The sequence below is a fragment of the Kogia breviceps genome, chromosome 11 (assembly GCF_026419965.1).
Source record: "Kogia breviceps isolate mKogBre1 chromosome 11, mKogBre1 haplotype 1, whole genome shotgun sequence".
NCBI classification, from domain to species: Eukaryota; Metazoa; Chordata; class Mammalia; order Artiodactyla; family Physeteridae; genus Kogia; species Kogia breviceps.
Window position 1 is genome coordinate 92,788,288 of NC_081320.1, and position 20,023 is coordinate 92,808,310.

Below are 20,023 nucleotides of genomic sequence, written 5' to 3' on the forward strand. Positions count from 1 at the left end.
GACTTTCTTATCTGGATCCTTGAAGTTCACGTCAACACCACCAGCTACATCTCAGTGTTCTCCATGCCGTGCCTCGGTCCTTCAGCTCCCTGTGTCCAAGTTAGTCCTACTTACAGCTTATTGCTTCCCAGGAGATGGGAGAAGGCCTCCTCCTGTCATTTGGTCGATTTGCTTGTAGCCCATTGTTTGAAAACAATGTTATTGGAGTAGAGTAGATTTACAATGTTGTGTTAGTTTCAGGTGTACAGCAAAGTGAATCAGTTATACATATAGGCACTCTTTTTTTTTTTTTTTAGATTCTTTTCCCATCCAGGCCATTACAGAGTATTGAGTAGAGTTCCCTGTGCTATACAGCAGGTTCTTATTCGTTATCTATTATATATACAGTAGTGTGTATATGTCAATCCCAATGTCACAATTTATCCCCCCCATCCCCTGGTTTGTAGCCCATTTCTAACAACTCCTTTGTTTTAAATGGAAGAAGACGTTTTGCCCTTCACTAGTACTAGCAATAAAAATAATAGAAGGTACTATTTATTGAGCACTTATATGTGTGCAATTTCTCTTAGATGCATTAACAGTTATCCACAAACCACTCCAGTGAGGAAAGTGATATTATTCTCCATTTATATATGAGAAAACCAACTCGGAGGGGTGAATTGACTTGCCTAAGGTCTCCCTACGAGGGAGGGTCAGGATTTGAACTCACGTCAACCTGATTCCAAAGCTCAACTTTTGCACGGCACCGTACTTCTAGAGAATTCTAGCTTTCTGTGCCCGGCTGATAGTCTCAACAGCCATGCACTTTGATAAAAGGGGTCGACCACGGCCAGAGGGTCAGGAACCAATTGTCTCCTCGTGTAAAGAGATGATCCAAAATGTATCCAGGCTCTGTCAGGCAAAAGAGAAATTCTCTGAACGCTTTCATGTTAACTTCCTATTAAAGCAAAAGTTTTTTATCATCCTGCCCTAGAGAAGGGATATTCCCATTTAGAAAAAAAAAAAAAAAAAAAAAAAGACCTTCTAATTCCAGGTAACCCCGCACAGTTGGGAGAAAGCCCAGCTTTCCCACACTTAACTTCGGTCAGAGCTCCATCCGTGTGCCACCCTTTATCTTTCAAACTCTCTCTGGATAGCAGGTGGGAAGAGACTGGCCCCTTTGTGAGGGAGCAGGAAATCAGAGACGTGGACTGGAGGGACCCTTGGAGGTAGGTCGCCTGGTCTCGCTTCCCACCCGCCCCGTCGGGACTCGCTGCTCCAGCGCGTCCGGCAGTTCCTCCAGCTTCTGCTTGAAGGTCGTCTCACAGAGCAGCTTGTCCCCCGGGTGGCAGTGTTAGCTGTTTAAAAGTTCCATCTTTTGTGAGCTGCGATACCTCCTCCCAGCCATGGGGAGCTGCTGCGGTCCACGGGCTGCCCAGGCATTTCCAGTTTGTGGGGGACCCCTGCAATGACGCTCACTTGAACATCACCGGGCCCATCCGCTCTCTCATCACCTTCACCCTCAACGTGTCGGGCCAAGTCCCTGAATGTTGTTGAAGCTGCCTCTCTACTACAGCAGACACAGAGGCCCCATCTTCACCTGGTTCCCACCCCGTTCTGCCTGGCCGCCTTACCTGCAGTCTCTCTGCTCCAGGGCCCCTCCCCGCAAGCACCAGAACTATCGTCCTAAACTTATCTGATCTTGTCCTCCTCCAGTGGCTCTCCGTGGTCTACAAGAGAAGCTCCTTAGCGATATAATCAAAGCCTTTATGTCCCGTTTGGATTAGTGGCTATTTTTTTTTTTTTTTTTTTTTTTTTTGTGGTATGCGGGCCTCACTGTTGTGGCCTCTCCCTTGCGGAGCACAGGCTCCGGACGCGCAGGCCCAGCGGCCATGGCTCACGGGCCCAGCCGCTCCGCGGCACGTGGGATCCTCCCGGACCGGGGCACGAACCCGCGTCCCCTGCATCGGCAGGCGGATTCTCAACCACTGCGCCACCAGGGAAGCCCAGTGGCTATTTTTAATGTAACTTGCAACATCCTTTATAGGGATATCTTCACAGTAACCTCATTGCTGGATATTATTATTTTAAATGCACTTTATAGAGCACAGTGAGGCTCGCAGGTTAAACAGTATCTGCGAATCACATAGTCAGGAGGTGGGAGATCTGAGATCTGAACGTTGTGGTCTCTGAGGCTCAAACCTCTATTCCGTGTCCCAAGCACTGTGTGTGTGTGTGTTTTAATTTTGGTAAAAAACATACCATAAAATTTACCATCTTAACAGTTTCTACGAGTACAGTTCAGTAGTGTTAAGTATATTCACATTGTTGTGCAACTAATCTCCAGACCTTTTCTATCTCGCAGAACTGAAATTCTACACCCATTAAACAACTCCCCACGTCCCCTCTCCCCAGCCCCTGGCAACCACCATTCTGCTTTCTGTCGCTATAGCTTTGACTGTTCTAGGAACCTCAGGAGTGGAATCACACACTGTTTGGCTTATTTTGCTCAGCATGATATCCTCAAGGTTCATCTAGATTGTAACGTATTTCAGAATTTCCCTCCTTTGTATTTATTTATTTTTTTTAACATCTTTATTGGAGTATAACTGTTTTACAATAGTGTGTTAGTTTCTCCTTTACAACAAGGTGAATCAGTTATCCATATACATATGTTCCCATATCTCTTCCCTCTTGCATCACCCTCCCTCCCACCCTCCCTATCCCACCCCTCTGGGTGGTCACAAAGCACAGAGGTGAACTCCCTGTGCTATGCTGCAGCTTCCCACTAGCTAGCTGTTTTTACGTTTGGTAGTGTGTATATGTCCCTGCCACTCTCTCACATCGTCACAGCTTACCCTTCCCCCTCCCCATATCCTCAAGTCCATGCTCTAGTAGGTCTGTGTTTTATTCCCATCCTACCACTAATCTCTTCATGACATTTTTTTTTTTTAGATTCCATATATATGTGTTAGCATACGGTATTTGTTTTTATCCTTCTGACTTACTTCACTCTGTATTACAGACTCCAGGTCCATCGACCTCATTACAAATAACTCAGTTTCATTTCTTTTTATGGCTGAGTAATATTCCATTGTATATATGTGCCACATCTTCCTTATCCATTCATCTGTTGATGGACACTTAGGTTGCTTCCATGTCCTGGCTATCGTAAATAGAGCTGCAATAAACATTTTGGTACATGACTCTTTTTGAATTATGGTTTTCTCAGGGTGTATGCCCAGTAGTGGGATTGCTGGGTCATATGGTAGTTCTATTTGTAGTTTTTTAAGGAACCTCCATACTGTTTTCCATAGTGGCTGTATCAATTTACATTCCCACCAGCAGTGCAAGAGGGTTCCCTTTTCTCCACACCCTCTCCAGCATTTATTGTTTCTAGAGTTTTTGATGATGGCCATTCTGACAGGCGTGAGATGATATCTCATTGTAGTTTTGATTTGCATTTCTCTAATGATTAATGCTGTTGAACATCCTTTCATGTGTTTGTTGGCTATCTGTATATCTTCTTTGGAGAAATGTCTATTTAGTTCTTCTGCCCATTTTTGGATTGGGTTGTTTGTTTTTTTGTTATTGAGCTGCATGAGTTGCTTATAAATTTTGGATATTAATCCTTTGTCAGTTGCTTCATTTGCAAATATTTTCTCCCATTCTGAGGGTTGTCTTTTGGTCTTGTTTATGATATCCTTTGCTGTGCAAAAGCTTTTAAGTTTCATTAGATCCCATTTGTTTCTTTTTGTTTTTATTTCCATTTCTCTAGGAGGTGGGTCAAAAAGGATCTTGCTGTGATCCTCCTTTTTAAAGGCTCTATAATATTCCATTGTATGTATATACATACGATGGGCAAGTGTGTTTTTGTCTTTTTGAAGAGTGGTCAGCCTCATAGTATCTTGTCCGCCATCTTCATTTATTCCAAAGCATAGGACTGTTCATGACAAGCTCTGCACGGGAAAACATTCTGGGCCCTGGATGGCAGATGCCCTAGTGAAGCCAAGATTAAACCCAAGAGCGAGGTGAAGCTGGTGCACTCACGTGGCTCTGCCCCAGAAATTCCCACCACGAATGGAGCCTGGGAATCCAACCTATGGAGAGGCAGCTGCCCCAGTTTAAGCATCTTTAGCAGACAGGTGGACCGCGCTCTTCCCTGGTTTGAGTCCTGGGGGAGGATCTCCTGCTTCGTAATTCCTGGTTTATTAGAGTAAATCCCGGGGGTGGGGTGGGGCTTAGGCATCTTCGGTCATCCTGCCGAAACCATCTTCCCTGGGACAACGCATCATCTCCCTTCGTGCTGACAAGTCAAAGGTGAACGAGTCCCTCACTTCTTACCAACAGTTGCTGAGTCCTCTGCCGGCCGGTTTCGCTTCCAGGTCCCACAGATGGGCCTTCTCCACGTGGCAGCGTTCATGGTCTTCATGTCTGGGCCGCCCAAGAGGAAAGGGAGCCTTCCCTGCCCCTCCCACCGACAGGTAGACCCCGGGGACAGGCTCCGGTGGGTCAGCGCTGCAGGGAGCAGGCTCTGTTGCCAGCAGGAGAGGCGCGGGGGGCCTGGGGCTTGGCAGCCGCCCTCGTTCAGGTCTCTAGAGGTGACCGGGCACAGGTATCTGGGCGCCTCGAGAGGGGGGCTGGGAGGTCTGTGCAGCAGAGATACAGTTTCTTCCAGCTGGGGTGTTCGCTGAGTGGTAGCCTGGTGGAGAGGGAAGGACAGGTCGGGGAGCAGCTACTATAGGTGGGTCACCCCAGGCAGGAGCCTTCGTGTGTGTCTGCTGCTGGCATTAGGTGGCCTCTCTCACCCCGTGACCTCTCTCACTTTTAGACTTGCTGAAAGGGAGAGAGAAGCAACCCCACTCCCTTGGCCTTGTCATTCCTTCAGGAGCACCTGCAGGAGTTGCCATGGCGACGGGATCCTGCAGCCCTGCTCTTCTGGGGCCTGGGCTTATTAGCTCCTCGCTGCCTCTTAACCACGAGCTCTGGGGCCCAGAGAGTTTGCTAGAAAAGGGCAATTGCTGCAGAAGTTCAGGACTCGTGGTCCCAGAGGCGGCCTGTCGCAGGGGACGGAGGTTACCAGGATCAGTGCCTTTGCTCAGGCCCTCAGCTCACGGGACGGCCTTGCAGGGCGGGGGCGGCAAGGTCCTGACAGGCTCCCGGCTTCCGGCGGGTACTGTTCCCGCCGCCGGGGGTGCGGAGTTGGGCGGTGGGGGGGGGAGGGGCGCTGTGCACCAGGAGTGGGATCGTCCCCGTTCTTCTTCCTCAGCGCTTACGCGGCACGTCCCCAGCCTTGGCTTCTCAGAACAGCAGTGCGAGGTAGATGCTGTTATCCTCATTTTGCAGGTGAGGGGACAGGTGAAGACAGGTTAAGTGACATGCCCAAGGCCACCCTGCGTGTGGGCGGCAGAGGTGCGAACGGGACCTGGCTGTCGTCCATCCACAGCCATCCCGCGTTCCATCAAGTTCCTCTGGCCTCCCCTCCCCCAATCCTCAGGGGACACTTGCAGACCAGGTCTTATCTCAAGGAGCAAACATGGGCTTTCGATGCAGCTCTCTATGAAATATTTAGATATTTCGCTTCCGGTGGGAAGAAAGGACAGCTATGTTTCCTGGTGCTTAGTATCGTCAGATCCGTGGGAGGGGAATTCTGGGTGGCGATGAAGTGGTCCAGGAAGCAGAGGTAGGTGACGGAGTTGTGCTGTGAAGATGCTGAGAACAGGCGCTCGGAGCCGGGGGGCGCCCGGAGCTGCGTGGGGTTGTTTGTCTGGTTTAGAAGGTCAAGGATGAGGCTTCTGCCTAAGGTGTATTATAATTCTACACTCTACGTAGTGGGTAGAATCTTTTTTCAGTTAATAGATTAAGCAAAGTCACCTGTTGGGTCTTGGGGCCGTGCTGATTTAGACTTGGAATTGATCTCTTATTATCACCTGGTCCTGGGTTAATGGCTGTGGGAAGTAAGGAGCTGAACGTGATGTGACTTTGGCCTCAGACAGCTTACACTCCGGGAGGAGAGGTGCCTTAGGCAGTGATTTCCTGGGATGGGCACACATTAGAACAAAGGTGTGAACTTGGAGATCTGCTCATCCCTGGGGTTGCATGGCTGGGCTTCAGGGGGATCCAAGAAATCCCTGAAGTTGCATGCAAAATTGTGCACTGTGTATGAGAGGGAGAGAGAGAGGGAGAGGTAAGAACCTTATTGAGGGTGACATAAGTGGCTGGATTGAAGACACAAAGGTCATTATAAATTATGTTCTGTAGAGTCTGTGCACAGCGCTGATACTGTGCGAAGAAAGACAGCCACAGCAGTCGGTGGACTTGAACTCCATTCCACAGGCCAGGTTAGCTTCACACACAGACAGCCACACACCTGTGCCCGGTGACCTGTCCCCCTGCCTGGTCGGAGAGGCCCCATCCCCCCACCTACTGTAGGAAGAGGTCTGGGAAGCGGGGTGCGGGCCCGCGCACAAGTATTGTTCTGGTTACAGCGCAAACAGTGCCATCTTTCTCAGCATCGCTGCCCTCCCACAGAGAACAGCCTTCTCTTAGCTCAGCTGGCTCAGCTCAAGGAAACAAAAAGAACTCAGAAGGCAACAGATTTGGGGCCAGAAACGGTTGCTTTTTATGCTTGTTAAGCGTCTAGTGAGATTCAGAATAAAACCCACCACTGTGAAAGAAACTATGAAATAAAAGGAGCTTTTGGGCTTCCCTGGTGGCGCAGTGGTTGGGAGTCCGCCTGCCGATGCAGGGGACACGGGTTCGTGCCCCGGTCCGGGAGGATCCCACATGCCGCGGAGCGGCTGGGCCCGTGAGCCATGGCCGCTGAGCCTGCGCGTCCGGAGCCTGTGCTCCGTGGCGGGAGGGGCCACAACAGTGAGAGGCCCGCGTACCGCAAAAAAAAAAAAAAAAAGAAAAAGAAAAAAGGAGCTTTTATTACCCTGGGTTCTGCCTTGTTTGAGACACTTACCTTTCCATTGTGAAACATAAACCTCCTGTGTGCCGTGGCGCCAAGAAACGCCCCGCGATGAGTTGTTGTTGATTTCTCCTCCTAGACCATTTGGGCCACCAAGCCGGAATCTGTAGGAATGTTTACACGGTGGAAAGGGAACAGAGAAACGGGCTGAAACTTTTTCAACAGTTTTATGCATGCACGGCAATTACTTCTGCAGGAAGAAGGAAGATTCACTACGTCTAGAAATGCAGAGCCTTGCGAATACTGTGCCGTGAAGCCCAGCATCCGGAGCACGGCCCGGCTTGAGGCGTGTAAGTAACTCTGCTTTCCAGAGCCCTGGCACGTCATCTGCTCCCAGATTCGGAAAAGGGGGACCACCTCGCCTGGAAGCCGTGGGGTATGGCACCGGGTCCCTGGGGAAATGGGACAGTATGGGGAGGGAGGGAGGCGTCCTCAGTTGCCAGGGTGCTGGTCTTGGGAACCTCCCACCGAAGTGGATTATATGGGGACCAGCCTCTCTCTCACTGAAGTCCTGGGAGCACACCCTCTTTCCCAGTACATGACCCATCAGGCCTTGTGGCAGGTGAGTCCTTACTGCCTTGAAGGAAAAGAGAAGCTCTTGTCGGAGACAAAGGGGAAAGGGGCTAACAAACCTTTATTGAGCCCCTACTATGTGCCACTCAAGCTTTTAGTCACTTGACATAAGAACTTAAATTCCTCTGGGAGGTGGAGATTTTCATCCTTATTTATAGATGGAAAATGGAGCATCAGCGAGACTGAGTGCTTCCCCAAAGACGTTCGGGTCGTTAAGTGACAGAGCCCAAAAGCGAACTCTTTTTTGCTATGTGGCGTTCTAATATTTTGGAAATTTAACTGCTCTGCAGCTGCAAATTTGTAATCACTTGAGGCACTGGAAAGGGTCTGAGGAATCCCCCAATTCAACCATCTTCTTAGTGTGGGGATCCCTTAGAGTTAACCGAGCAGCCTCTGCTGACATGTTTTCCCGGCTCCATCACTGGTTAGACTGGGTCACTGGAAAATTCACCAGGTCTGCTACCCTCCCGGGGTCCATGGCTGAAGTGCTAGAACCCAAGGGAACCGGCAGTAATAAATGCAAGGTCAGCTCGGTGACTCGGCTCTGGGGGCTTTTAGGTCAAGAGGATCCTGTGTTGGGACAGGGCTGGGCCCAGGTCCCATTCACAGGAGAGATGGAAGTTTGCTGAGTAGAGTAGCTGCTCAACAAATCCTCCCCGATGGAATCATACGAGGAAGTGGAAGACACACAGCAAGTGAGAATGAAATGCAGTCATGCTCCCCGGGCCCCAGAAACAAGCTTTCCGGCAGGAGCTGTCTGCAGAACTCTGCGGCGAGCTGCCGGAAGTCCCAGCTGAGAAGCAGCCCCCAAACCACTGTGTCTCTGAAGCCCCTCTGAGGGGAAAAGGAGGAAAGCAACCCTGTCTAGCTGCAATGTCTTTCTCCCCACGGAGGCCCTGTGAACAGCCTGGTGACCTTGCTCCAAGCCCAGCAGTGAGCTGGGGCTAGAATGTCATGAAACTCATTTCCATCTGTCAACTTCTTTAATTAGGCGGGGAATTTCATCAACAGTCTGTGGACCTAGAGAGTACCCAATCCATCATGTTTCAAACTTGGAGTAAACCAAAATAAAAATATGCCAACTTGCAAGCTGATAGACCAACCCAGCCTGGATGCTTTAAAACCATTGCGACTGAACGAGGAGTCAGTAAATAAGCTGGGCACCGCGTGCCAGAGCTGGCGTGATATGCTCCCGGCACTTTATTTCTATCCAGGCTTCAGAGTGCCAGCATCAAATCCTGCCGTCTGCACTAAATGCTACCAGCCTCAAGAGTCGTTTACTTCCAAACTCCTAAAATGCTAACACACATTAGTAGAGCATTTTTTTTAGTTTATAAAATGCTTTTATGGACAACCTCTTGTTTAATTTATGACTTACAACCTCTCTGTAACTCGTAACTTCACTCTGAAGAATCATCCTCACTTTATGTAGAGGGCGGGTAAGAGTTAGAGAGGTAAAATGCATTTCCCAAGGTCACACAGGTGGTGATTGGCCAATAAATCCTTGCGTCTGGGTCTTCTCACTTTAGATCCCAACACTATACCTCTAGAGCAATGCTGGCCGGTGTTATGGTGAATGTTAGTTGAATACCTCTAGTGACGGGGAGCTCACTCTCAGAGAATCTCATTGCGCCATTGAACAGCTCTGGCTGAAAGTGGAGGCAAATCTGCCTCCATACAAAACCCACTCATGGGACCTGCAGGAGCAACGCAGAGCTTGTCTGATCTCCCACAGACAGCCTTACAGCCCCACCATGAACGGCACCTCAGACCGCAGCATGCGGCTCATCCTTCCTCGTCTTGCTAGAAAAAAGAAAGGATTTTATCAAGGGTTTTGCTCAAACAAGCTAAACTCCGTCCATAACACATTTCTAAGGTGAGCTGGGCAACATCGGTATCGCTGATCAAACCCACACACCATCTGCCTGATCCCCGTCGATACATTTCTGCCAGCAATTGACGTCGAGCTAACGGGGCTGCAGTTTCTGAATTTTTTCCTGCCGCACTTTTGGAAGTTATTCTCCATTTTTTCTTACCTCAGGTGGCTCTGAAGGCCCTGGCAATTTCCTTCAGCCTCTTGGAGTGTAACCTGCGTGAGCCTAGAAACCACCCTTGCACCATCTGGCTGCCATGCATTCTCTCCTGTCTTGCCGTGGATCTCGACCCCGCCTTCTGTCTGTCTACCTGTGCCGCTGTAGAGACGGTTCTCCTTGGAGAAGTTGTAAACTGGAAAAGTTAGACCTTGAACCCAGACCTCTCTGACTTGGGTTCCATTGTTCTTGCCCTGTACCATGTGCATGCCCTCTGAGCTCCCACCTCCCCGCTCAGCTACCCACCCCTGGGTGAAGAAAGCCCCATCTTCATTTTATAGACAGTTGACAGTAAGTCCCACACTGGGCCGTGAGCATTGAACTTGGTGGGCTTTGCTCTAAGGAAATCTGTGCCCCAGGCACCCCCTCCAATGATGCCTCAATGAATAGGCTTGCAAACTTAGGGTTAAAGTTTGTGACTCTGACCTTATGGTTAGCCCGAAAGGACCTGAGGCTTGGTAAGTCAGGAAGGCTTCCTGGAGCAGGTGATGTTTGGGGCAAACTGTAACTTGCTGACCAGGATCCATCCAGGCTATTGGCCACCCAACTACAAACCTTAACGCCAGGTACGTCATCCGTGCTCAAAAAACTGGATTGATGGGCGGCAAAGATTTGGGTCTAAGATGGTTTTCTCTTTCTTAAAATGGGAGAATAAACAATGGAATCTCCCTTAGTCATTGTATCTGGTTGCTGTAAATTTAGGTAAAGAAATAAATCTCTAAGCTGTGAATTTAGATAAAGAAATACATCTCAAATGTCTAGGCTACAGGTTCTATTTTGTAAAATTCCATCTTTTCTTTATATTTGTCACCACTTGTGATGAAGCCAGGATTTCATACTTCTTTTGATCTAGTCAATGCTGGAGTCAGGCCTGAGCTGAGACCTCAACCACTGCCCTGTGTGGAACTGCAGGGGCTGGGCTTAGCTTTCAAGTAGGCAATTTGCTGGAGAGGAATTCCTTCCATTTATGATGACAGGCTCGGGGGCCTGGGATAATCCTGTCTAGCTTTCAAGGCTCAGGTCGGGTCCCCTCGTCCAGGAAGCCCCCAGCAATCGCTGGAGCCACCCTCAGTCCTGTGCCTTTCAGGCGCTGCCCTCGGCCTGCAGTGGCCTCCCCTCGCCTCTTTGTCTTGTTCTCCAGAACTGAGGTCACGCTTTACATCCTCCTGGGAGCTTCTATGGACACCCACCCCTGCCGACTGGGTTCAGGGCCCTGCTCCTCACCTTTATCCAACCGGTTTTTGTTGCAGGGACCCTGGTTATCAACTCTGTGTCCCCCACTAACTGGGGCCTCAGCAGCAGAGGGGCCTGGGCCTGACCGTCCCTGGGCCTCCAGCACACGGCATCACATGGGAACGGCTCCTGTGCCTCGAGGTCTCTGGCTGTGCTCAAGGTCAGTGGTCAGCTGCTTTCTGGCTGTCCCATGTGTCAGTCTCCACCCACAACTGGATCCCAGGGCCTCAGAGAGCAGTCCGGGGGTTCTCAGCATCCCTCCTGCCCTGGGCCCAGAGCTGGGTACCAGGAGGAGCTCATTTCTTAGACTGAATAGTTCGAGTCTGGAAACATACACCTTCACGTCTGCCTTTTTTCATTCTTTTTCAAAATCGGTATTTAGACTAGCTTCGGGCCCCGGGTAAAACCTGCCAGGTTTCTCCTGATCTGAGCCTGCTGTCTTATGTTGAAACCCAACAGGAGAGCCGGGCAATGGATTGGCTGCTCCTAATTCACTCATGAAGTGATGCAATAATTATGTCTCTCAAGGTCCCCGGCAACCTCGGCGCGTTTGGGGGCTGCGGGAACGGGGGGGCGCTAGCGCAGGTGGGCCCAGAGCTGCCTCTGCTGAGCGGTAAGCGGGCAAATATCTTAAATACGTTCTGTCCGAGGCTTTGATCGGTCACAGGCTCGGGTTGGAAGGGGCCTTCGTCATCCAGCATTCTCTCTCCAAGCAGATTTCCTGAAAGACAGCGAGGTCAGCCCCAGGGGAACATCTGTGCAGGGGCCGGGCTGCAAAGCCTTCAAGGATGTTTGTCTGTTTTTTCCATTCCAGTACCTAAAACAGTATCTAGTTCGTCGTAGATATTCAACGAATATTTGTTGAATGGGCAACTTGATGACTGAATAGGTGAACAGTTAGTGTCTGCAACGTGGGGACTTTCACAGGAAGTGTTCAGCTTCTGTTTAGATCACCGCTTCTCCAACTTCAGCTGCATCAGAGTCCCCTGGAGGGCCTGGTGAAAGCCAGAAGGCCGCCCAGCTCCTCAGAACCTCAACCCGGTAGGTCAACCCTGAGATTTGCATTTCTAAAAGTTGCCAGGTACTGCTGATGCTACACGTGGGAGGACCCCACTTTGAGAAGCACTGGCCTTAGAGTAAAATCCCATCACACTTTTGCAGCAGGAATGGTGGCTGACGGGGGCTGGAGCTTCAGTAAGCAGGCAGGAGCCAGTTACCCAGGGCCCTCTGGTCGCCCACACTCAGGACGGAGGCTCACCCCAGACTCAGACTTTCCTGTTTGTGCAGCATGAGGCCGGCCGCAGGCCTGCCTCTTTGCAGCAGCCTCAGCTGGTCTGAGTCCTTCCAGCACCAAGTCTCAACCGGGACACCAGATGCAGAGTGGAGATTAATTTATCACAGTAGCTTCCATTTACAAATCACCTGCTATACGCGAGGCATGGACACACACACATGCACTCGTATACATACTCATACACACACACATACACACATGTGTCTGCATTTTTGCTATGACAGCACATAGGTGGCTCTAAAAATCCTTGGGTTCTTCAAAATTGCATAATAAAGATGATCAGCCTTATGGGAAAATAAGCTTAAAGGCGAAGTACTCAAAATCTACAGTGACCGAAAAACTGAAGAAACCATAAGAATTAGTAATCAAAGCAGCAGCAGAGTATTTAGCTAGAACTTCACTGGTATTTGCACCCAGCAAGAGAAACAGCCTGTTCTTTGCTGCCTTAAACTTGGGGCATGTTCATCCTCCATCGAGACTAGCTTCTGGAGACCCTTTTTTTATCCAAATTAAAATATCTATTCCAGGTGTAGCCTTCTTCGTTAATCCACTGTTTTAATAGAGGGATTTGGCTCTGCTCACAGCTTCACCCTCTTGGAAAGCTTAGCTGTTCTAGTGGCTTCTAAGCCAACCACTCTGCAGTAAAGAAAGGCACTCCTGCAAATTGCCGACTTTCACCTGCCGGCCTGCATGTGTTGCTGTGGCTTCTCTTTAATTGTGAGAAAGTTTGCCAGAGTCGCTTACCGACACTCTTGCATTTGTTTTTGATGCACCAAAAACAAACCTCACAAAGCAACACGACCTCCTGTGTTGTAACAGTTGGGACTGGTTCCTGGCAGAATCGGATTTGAACCCGGAGCTGGCTGACTGCAAAGTCTGCACTTTCTCTATTCTGCTGCCTTAATAAAGGCAGCAGATTACTTGATTACTTGCCTTTGCTAGTGCAAAGGCAAGGCCAGCGCGCGCTGCTGTGGCTACAGGGCCACGCCTCTGCCTTGACGGGCTCTTGAGGGCCCGGCTTGTGTGCTGCCCTCAGGGCCTCGCGCAGCGCATTGCTCAGTCTGGCTTTTATGAATGGAATCATATTGGGGTCCGTAGTAGCAAAAAGAGTCAAACGTGGAAGAGACTCGTTTGGTGAAGAAATGTCGTGTTTTCATTACCTAGGTTGGCAGGTTGCGGGAGTTTAGGGGGGTGACATGTTTGACACTGTGTCTGTGGTGGTGGGGAGAGTTCTGGAAATGGCCGTGGTGTTCACGGCCCGGGACAGCTGGCCAAGGGGGCCAGCACCCGGGCGGTGAGGAGCTGGGGCAGAGGTGCTTCCTGGGCTGCGGCCACGCTGCACGATCCGTGGAAGGCATGTCGTCTTGTGACCCGGCGTGTGCACGTGTGTAGGAGAGTGACCGTGAGGGCCCTGAGACCAGGCCACGGTGGAGATGACAGTCTGACCAAGGGTGGCTGGAGGCAGGTCACCACCACGGCCACGCCTCTGAGGGCTGCGGAAGGGGCAGCTGTGGCCCACGTGGCCCCAAGGGCAGGATGCCGCCCCTGCCCAGGGTGGGGGGACGCATCGATGCGACGACCTGAGTGTCCAGTCTGGCCCTTGCTCTGAAGCTGTTTGGGACTTTCACTCTGTTAATCAGTGTCATGTCTTCCTCGCCCTGTGATCTGAAGCAGTCAGTGGCTGAGAGTCAGACAGAGTCCAGCCCACAGCCTCACAGACACTCATTTGCTGCGTGACCCCGGGCTCCCTGGGCCTCAGATCTCCCGTTTGTAAAATGAGGGTCGTAAGTGACTTAGCGGGGTCCTTGGGGCCTTAAATGAAGTAAGGAATTCTAGAAGGTTGCTGAGCACGTGGTCTAACCTCGTGGAAGGCACAAGGGGTAGATCACAGCAGCGGGCTCCCGGAAGCTTCTGTCTGGGCTGCAGAGCAGAAAATCATCCCGCACACATTTCATTGCTTTGTCTCTTTCCTGGAACTCGTGCTCAGCAGCTGCTTGTTTTTGGTGGGATGGCCGGGCAGGATGAATGTTTGGGTGTCCTCCTCTCAACCTCTAGACATGAAACTTGTCAGAAAAATGGAGGAATGATTCTTCTCAAGTTTCAACCTTTTCTTTAGTCTCATCTGTGTGCCAGATGTAGGTTCAAAAAGTAAAACCAAGATGCTCTCCAGGTGTGTGCAGAGTGGGTGTTTATTTTAGCCCACGGTTCCCCTTCCTCATCCTCTTCAGACGGATGAAGTTGGAGAGGAAAATGACAGGAAGCTTTTCCAGCCGGCAGCCTGGGACGAGCTCCCCCAGAGAATGGAATACATTTAGAGTTTTTAGCAAGGCCGGGCAGGGAGACTGACAGGAAGGGCGCCCATCTGCAGGGCTGGAAGGTGTCTCTTCAGAATGGAGGGTGGCCAATGACAGGTCTCTCAAATGCTTGCCTGTCAGCCCTGCCGAGGTGAGCATCTCTCGCTGCTGGATGAATCGCCTCACTGTGGCAGTACCAGCCAAGCACACCCGACATCATTGGCGCGAGCCTTATTTGGCTTTAACGGCGATGAATTGCTGGCTGAGAAAGGCACACGCCTGTCCCGGGATGTGACATTCACTTTGCTGCATGCAGCCCACACAGCTGTGCCTGCAGGCAGAGCCCAGCGGGCCGTGCAGGTAGAGGTAGACAAGCAGCAAGGCTGGGTCCCTCTGGTTTGTCCTGTTCTCTCCTCCCTGCTGCTGGGTCTCTGTTTCCCCCACCCCCCGCCCCGATGTTTGGTGCATCTGCAAGTGTCTAAAGGCTCCCTTGCTGAGGGTGGTCACCCCTAACCAGGATTTCCGGAACGTTATCATTGCTGAAGCCGCTGGGCCCCAACACAGGGCTGGAGACACCTGCTTGTTCTGTCTTCAGTGACTGGAGGTGATTCCGGATTTATTCTCTGACATGAATTTAGTGATTGTAAATGTCACAGCCTCACACTGTTTTTAAATATGTTCATGACTTCAGAGTCAGTGGGAATTTGAATTTCAAGAGCTTGTTATTTCTCTTCCTGTTATTTCCAGGAAGAATAAAAAAAACATACAGATGTGATCACATCTGGGTTTCCATGGTGCCCGAATCAGTCATGCTGGGCGAGAACTCTTCTCTAGCACCCACTCCCCTTTCCTGTTGAGGGGCAGGTTTTACCTGTTAAAGGGGACACAAGTTTTGAGTTCTTGCCTCTCCATTTGGCCTAAGTATAGAGATCGTCCCTGTTATAAAAAAAAAAAACAAGGTTTGCTGATAATCGATTCTGTTAACATCATACATAAAGTATCTTGGTTTTTCATCCAAATGAGTCTAGCCTTCATGCAACCAACTTGCAAACACCTTCCCCCACTGCATTTGGAGGCATTAAATGAAGTTATTTAAAACAGAATGACATCATCCCAAGCCTCTAGGATATGGTTTAGAAGTAGATCAAGGGATAAGCGCCCTCCACCTACTTGGAGTGGAGCAGAAAGAAGAGTAGAGTCGGAGGCCTGGGCTTCAATCCTAGTTCTATCACTGATGGTAAATCCTGAATCTCCCCGAGCCTCACTGTTCTCATCTGTAAAATGGGAGCAATGGTCGCTACCTCATGAGTCACCAGGGTTCAACCAACCAGCCTGTGTCAAAGTGCTGAGCTCAGGGAAAACACTCCACACACGGGTGCTGAGTTTGAAGAGGGGAAAGGTCACAGTAGAGGATTGTGCCAGCTCAAAACTCAAAATTGTGGAAACTTACAGAGGGAGAGGATGGGAAAGGAGAGAGGGAAGAGGAGGGAGCGAACAGGGAGAGGGGAGGATGGAAGAGAGAGACAGAGACAGAAACAGAGAGAGAGCCAATTTATCCAGAAAAAGTCCTGAGAGGCATTTCCTCCAAAAGAAATATTTTTCCCAGAAATAAGACCATTTCAAACTGCACCAAAAGTAGTAGTTTACATTTATTGACCACTTCCTAAATCCCAGATCCTGCACATCTTTCCTGGTGAAGATTCCTTCTGGTCTCCTAGCTGGGGTAGGTATAAGCCTGGCTGTGAGTTAGGACACCAGAGCTTCCCTAAGAAACGTTTTATTTTCGATCTTAATGTGAATGTGTTATGCAATTTAATGCCCTGAGCCACCCTATGTAGTAGGACTGTAAAATGAAATGCATTTCATATACATTTTCACTTTATTTCTGGATTCTCACGAGTACCTTTTAGGTCACAGTTACATTTGAGAGGCATCTGCCCCAAGGACCCCACCCAGCATCATCACCTGGGACCATGCAGGATTCCTGCTGAATTTGCCATTGGATCACTGCAGATCTTCCTGAAATGGAAAAATAATAATCCTTCCTATCTGAATAGTGTTTCCCTATATTTGTCAAATGTTTTCTGCACAAAATTTTATATAACCCTGAAGCTAGATAAGCCCTGTAAGACAGATATCAGCATTACTGCCATTTACAAAAGGAGCCTGAGTCCCATAGAGGTTAAATGACTCGTCTGAGGTCACTAAATGGTAACACTCTATAATCCCAGGAAATTTGGTGTTCCTTCCCCTTCACTGTGTCCCGGTTGCTAATGTCGCCTTGCAAACCACCCCAAACAAAGCTGTCAGACAACCACCCGTGTATTATGTTCACAGACCCCCAGGGTCAGGAATTTGGAAAGGTCACAGTGGGAAGGACTGTTTCTGCTCCATGCTGTCTGGGGCCCCCGCTGGGAAGACTGGAAGGTCAGGGTGACCTGACAGCTAGAAACTAGAATTAGCTGAAAGCTCACCACTCATTTTTCTCATAGTTGAGGCTGGCTGTTGGCTGGAACAGCCAGTGAGGGCTATTGGCCACAGCGCTGACACATGGCCTCTCCATGTGGCTGCTTGGGCTTCCTCACAGCATGGTGGCTGCCTTTCAAGAGCGAGTGTCCCAAAACGAGCTGAGCAGACAGAGGTCATATCACCTTTATGACCTGGTCTTGGAAGTCACATAGCATCACAGACCTGCCCAGATTCATGGAGAGGGAAAATAGAACTCAGTCTGTGGGGTGACTTTGGGAAGCAGGCTTGTTGAGGTCAGGAGGGCTTTGGGAGAGGTTCTCTGGGAGAAAAAAATGCAACCCCTCTCCTTGGTGCCTCCCCCATACCTTCTGTTCTTAGATGAAGGACTGTTTGGAGAGGTGAGGACCCTTGCTCCGTTTGCCAGGACATGGTCTCTTATATGTGATTCATGAATGGGGCTAAAACATAGTGATTTGCAGCAGGCAGCAGGAATTTCCGGTTTCTAAAATATCTTATTCCTGCCCAAATCCACAGAGGATCTGAGGTGATTTTCCATATAGTGTGTGTGCACGCACACACACACGCACCACACACACACACACACACACACACACACACACACACACATGCACCACACGCACACACACCACACAGACACACCCACACCACACACACACACCACCAGGCTTATTCTGGGTCCTAAGACTTATTCTGTGAGCACGTTTCTCCTCTCAGGGGTGGTAAAGTGAATTTCCCTGGCCAAAGATGATGCTTTCCTTCCAAAGAGAAATCTCCAGAGGCTTGTTAGTTACGTAAAGGCCCTCCTCCCATTGCTCTTGGAGAAAACTAAAGGAGCCATGAACCTGGATGCAGATGTTTTATTCAGAAAAGTTTTTCTGCTTGGAATTGTAAATTGCAGGAATTGTAAATTACAGGAATTGTAAATTGCAGGGTATTGCTGAGCCAGAGGTATGTTCTAAGAAGCTCCTGCATTTTTGTTTCACATCTCTTGGTTCTGCTGGATATGGGATGGACTTTGGTGCAAGAGTTTCTTGACCTGGGGGAGGTGAAGTTTCTTATTCACAGTATTTTTTTAGCAGATACCCAGGACTAAGGTCTTGAGTGGCACAGAGACACAAGCAGGTATATCTCATCCTATAAGTACCTTGGAGGTCTGAAAGAAGAGTTTCTCCCTGCTTGGAGAGCAGAAATCAGGGACTCCACTACCCAGGATCAGAGCTTCGGCAACAGTCCTCCTGTTGCCGAAATTCGGCCTCTGTACATTGGTGCTGGATTAAATCTCCGTGAGAGTTTTGGGTGAAGTAGAAAGAAATAGCTTTATTGCTTTGCCAGGCAAAGGGGGCCACAGTGGGCTAATGCCCTCAAGACTCTGTGTCCTGCCCTAGAGGGGAGTAGTGAGGAGTCTTACAGTGTTCAACGATCAGGGCGTGATCAGCTCGTGGACATTCTTCTCATTGGTTGGTGGTGAGGTCATCAGGGGTCAACATCATTAACCTTCTGGTTCCCGCTGGTCTGGGGTCTGCCTGCTTGTGGGCAGCAGACAGTTAACTTCTCCCACCTGGTGGGGCTTTCAGCATCTGCAAAACAGCTCACAGGATATGGCTCAGAATATTATCTGTAGCCCTTGAAGAGGAACGAAAAGTCCTTGAGTTTGTTTAATGGCTAAAGTATTAGTATTTTGTCTTGCTTGACTCTTTTTCTTTCTTTCTGCATTTTCTCACTTTTCTGATTAAAGTTATTCTTTGACTAAAGTTTTTCTACAGACAAAAGGCAGGCAAAGGAGACAGGTGGGGTTCTATTCTGGGAAGACCTCATAGGGTCCTGATCGGTAACATTCCCTCTACCGCCCCCCCACTGGAATACTCACACCTCTTCACACCCTCCCCCCAGCTGCTCCGCCTACTTCTTGCCCCTCTGTATATCCGTAAAGAAGGACCACTACAACTTTGGCTCCCCCGACACCCCCAGGATGGATGCTCCATCACTGCTGAAGGACCAGGTGCCACCAAGGACCCACCTCATCTCCAAGACAGCATCGCAAAAGCAGCTGGCTCGCCTGCCTGGAGCACTGTCAGGTTCAAGAAGGAGTAGCAATTATTATTAATGTCAAACTCACTCTGCCTCCCGAGGAATAGATAAGCAAAATATGGACCAACTTTAAATCATCCTTAGTGAAACCCAAGTCTCATGCCAGACTTTCTGAGACCACTTGAGGGGCAAACCTCACTGTCCCTCCCGAAGTTGAGAATATCACCTTAAGATCCGGATGGCGTGAGAGCTCCTGAAGGAGAAATCTTTTGTGATGATACTTTATGCTGACAACAGCTCTAAATTAGAGGGTGCAGCTGACTGAAATGAGCTTAATTTTCCATACAAATGTGGGCTCTTGGAAAGAAATCACATTTTTCAGGTTGAAAATCTATTTTATCTCCCCTAATTAGGAGAATATGTAAAGCAAGAGAGGGGAATGGTGTTGAATTTGCCATAAAAAGCAAACCCAGTAGTTTATAAGATCATGCTTTCCAAACAAGCTCTGGCCTATTAGAGGGGATCATACATAATTCAGGACCCACTTGTTACTGCGTATATCATGCAAATTCTCTCAAATTACATTTCGAAAAAAATGAGGTTCATCTTCCAGCTTTAAATAGACTATTAGAAAAAGGGGTAGATAGAAAAGCCATAAGGAAGCAAATGATTTAAGTGGCATCAGTGTGAATTTAGGATGGGGAAGCTTGAAGGTAAGAAGGTAAAGGCCTCGGTTCTGAGCCCCACTTTAAGATCATTAAGATCGAGCCCAGCAGGTAACAGATTGTTTACACCTCTGTCTGCTTAGCAAAGATGTCTCTCCCATCCGAAGTGGGGACCCTTCCATTCTGGGTGCTTCTTGTTTCTGAGATCATCTGAATATTGACCTTTCAGGAAGTTCTCTTCTTCGACCTTAGAGGTGTGTGTGTGTGTGTGTGTGTGTGTTGGGTGAGACCGAGGGGTGTGTGTGTGTGTGTGTGTGTGTGTGTGTGTGTGTGTGTGTGTGTGTGTTGGGTGAGACCGAGGGGTGTGTGTGTGTGTGTGTGTGTGTGTGTGTGTGTGTTGGGTG